Source organism: Alligator mississippiensis, chromosome 12 (genome assembly GCF_030867095.1).
Source record: "Alligator mississippiensis isolate rAllMis1 chromosome 12, rAllMis1, whole genome shotgun sequence".
Classification (NCBI taxonomy): Eukaryota; Metazoa; Chordata; order Crocodylia; family Alligatoridae; genus Alligator; species Alligator mississippiensis.
Window position 1 is genome coordinate 12,079,423 of NC_081835.1, and position 3,810 is coordinate 12,083,232.

Here is a 3,810-nt window from a genome sequence, read left to right on the forward strand (position 1 = left end):
CTTTTACTATGTGTTGCCTGAGCATTACATGAATTAAGTAGTCAGATGGTAAAACAGATAATAGTAATATGTGTGTCATTAAAGGGCAAAGGCTGAGAAGGCACATGCATACTTGTGGTTTTTGGTACGAGTGTCTGTTGCTTGGGTTTTGTGTCATGTTCTTAGGTTTTATTCACCCTTTAACGAACCAATTTTCCCTGTACCTTTTTTGCAGTTTCCATCATGCAGTAATGTGGCTGATGTTTGGAATACGTTTTCATGCATTGTTAGGAAATACTTACAGATTTCCATCTTCAAATTACTTGGCACTATTGCACATAGTGGCATAAAAGACTCCAAATGTTTAGGTCACAACACCAAGCATCCAGGCAGTAAGAATGTATCAGGCTAATGGTTACCATTTAACCTTACTTTTGCTGTCTTATGCACCTCACTTTATATCCTGAATTGGGAAGGATTCTTGTGGGGAAAATGAAGTGTGAGATCTTGTATTTGTAGTTTTATGTCATTTGCACAATTTTCTCCCATTAAAACTCTCTCTAAGATACAAAGAAAAAACCCCCAAGAGAATGACATTTTGCAGCCTACCATAAGATATGCCAATTTGCAAATGACATTGCCACCTAAATTCTACCTCCGGATCCTGTCCCATGTAGTGTACAGGGCAAGGAGAAATGGCTATGTCTCTTCCTTTGGGTAGAGAAGGAAGAAGAGCCTGGTCTAACTTGGTCTTGCCAAACAGGTGACCAAGTGAAATACCTTTTTTTTTATTTTTAAGTTGTGCTTATCTATATGTATTCTGCTTCCAGTATGTGACACCCCCCCCCCCCGCCTCCCCCTGCTGCATTTCAGATGAGAACCTTTAGCCAGCAGAATCTTCCCTTGCTTGTCTCTGCCTGCTCTCACCCCCCCCCCCCTCCCCCCAGACTCTATATAGAGTAGAGTGAAGCCACCTGACCTCCAGTTCCTTGTACAGCCAGTGGCTGCAAGGCAGAACTGAAAGAACAGTGTATTGCACTTGATAGGAATTTTTAATATACTTAGAGCTTAGGTGTAGTTCAGTAGTAGGAATAGTCTTATGTGTATTAAAAATGCCTGGGTCTTTCCCCTACTTCCTCTGAGCAGTGCTCTGAAGCAGCTACTACCTCTGACTCAGCTGCTTGGACTCTGGATTCATTATCAAAGCACTGTCTATCATTCCATCTCCCCATTCAGACAGAAATCTCTATCTCCCCATTTTATGGAACAGAGGTAAAGTCTTTATCTAAATTGCCTACTGAAAGAGAAATCTGTTTGGGAAAGGATGATTCGGGGCCTCACCAGAGTCCTTGTGATGCCATGGGGGTTTGATGTTAGAATTCTACTGTTGACAAAAGTAGCTTCGTGAGATTCTGGGTATCTGCAGCAGTGCTCCTAGGGCTTCCTGTACTGCTGATAAGGCTTTCTATCTCTGGTACTGATGGTGCCAATGTAACTGGTACTAGAACAATTTGCCCAGATGCCAGTTGTCACATCAGCTTTTGGTAATGATGCTGTGCGTGCACCCTTGTAGCTTTCTTCAGACAAGATCAGAACTGATGAGAAATCTCTGCTTCTCCAAGTTGGATTTGCTGAACTTGGTGTACATTGTGGCACATCATGGTGAGAACTCCTTTTTTTTTTTTTTTTTTTTATCTCTCACATTTTAAAATATAATGAAGCTACCCATGTTGTTAAAAGCTGGCTGCTTGTAAACCGTGTGTCATGTTTAATCAGTAAAATGTATTTGTATCCCTTCAAATCACCTGTCACTTTACAGCCAAGTCCAAGTCACACTAGCTCCACATGTGGTAAGTGCATACATGAAATGCTGGGATCCCTAAATCTAAGGGATTTGTACTAGGCTTTGTGGAGCATGGGAGAATTTTGACTAAATATGAGCATTCATCATGCACAAAATGAAATGTAGATACTTTGTGTTCTTGTCTAAAGTGTTGTGTGCAAGCAGGTGGTTTCAGTTCCTAACAGTCTGTCTTGAATTTGTTCTTTATCTTCGGATCTCTGTGGCTGACTCCAACTTCTGAGAAGTCAAAGTGAAACTTCTGTCAGAGGTATTGGCTTTCAGATGGGTCAGGCAGGAGCCATTCAACACTGAACTTGGCAGAGGATTGTCAGGAGAAAGTAACTTTTAACTCGCATTAAACTAGTTCATGTTTGAGAATTTGCTGGATGCTTAATGACTGTTGCCTGAGTTTAGCTGGCATGGGGTAAAATGTTACTCTAAATGTAAATAGTTTGCACAGTGCAGACCTGGTGCACTTGTATGTGTACCGGCATGAGTTTTCATTGTTTTGAGTGATTCCAGTCTATAGGCAAACTGAACATTTTAATACACATGGTAGTAAAAGAAGTGTCCCTAAGTCATTTCCCCCCCCCCCCCAACCCACAAACCAATGTAGAATAAAAGAGAAAAGGCATTACTTTATTATTCTTTTTTTACTCCTATTCTATTTGAGGTGCCTATCAGAAGCCATAATCAACATTTGCAACATAAATAACAAAACCAGACACTTGTAGCAGACTCCCAACAAAACAGGACTCCTGAACTGAAGAGGAAGACACTTCTTCCCAGCACAACATGACCTTCTTCAAGTTTTGAGAGGGCCTAACTTTAAACACCAGGTAAAACAGTAACTTTAGGTTAATGGAGGTAAGTAACCACTATGGAATCAAAAAGGGAGAAAAGGCTGTAAAATTGCAGAGCAAAGGATGTGACCTGGAGTAATTACAGAAGGGGCAATTGGATCCACAGCTACCCCTACCACCCACCCTAGCAGGACACTTTCAAAATGGCTCTTTTTACAGCTGGGGACAACTGGATGTCACTGCATGAGTGACTGATCTGAGGGGCACCTGCAGAAGCCAATGACAGCAGCAGCCCTGTCAGCGGGGCACCAGCCCTACTACTAGTATCAGTGTTGGCTGTGAGGAGGGCTGGTGTACTCCCTACCAATTGCCAATTTGTTGCTGTCCATGAAGTAAGTCAGTTGCAGTGTCTATGTGGGCTCTATCTGAGCTGCACTGTTGGGGTAAGGCTGTGCTGATACAGGTTTTAGTGAAATTCTGACTTCCTGTGGCATTTACTGTTTTCAAATCTTACTACTTCTCCTTCCTTCAGAAACTAGTGGGAAATGGGAAGAAGCTGCACCAGGCCAGTCCAGTGCCCTGCAGTGATGCTGGGGGCAGCAGCCAGGGGTTGCTCTACTTTCCTGCTGCCCTCATCCCCTGCTGCTGTAAAGCAATCTTGGAACAAAAGAGTTGGTTGCATTTCCTTGAACACAAGCTGTCCTGTTAGACACCCCCATCGGTACCTCTGCAAGGTGATGGGGGCAGGGGCAACTAGGAACCTGGGTGCGTGAGCGACTGGCTCCGTGCCCACAGGGCCGGGGCAGGCGGGGACCGCTCTCCCTGCACTGAGCAGTGGCTGGGACGACCCGCTGGTGGAGGCTGCAATGCGCAGGCGCTGGGGGAGAGACGCCCCCTCCTGTACCAATGGTCGCGCCTGCACCCCTTGCTGCGCACCTATTGGCTAGCACCTGCCCTTGTCACCGCGCAACGCGCCACGACAGCCCCGGCTGGGCCTCGCAGCACCCCCCCCCCCCCCCCGTTCCGGCTGCCCTACGAGGAAAGGGGGCGGTCCCCACTTCGATAGACTTGCGGAAACAACCTATGAGCGCAGCGCTCGCGGCCCCGCCGGCCGCCGCGGGCCAATGGGAAGAAGGCGCCGGTAGGGGACGGGGAGGGTAAGGGGCGGCGCGCACGTCACAAATG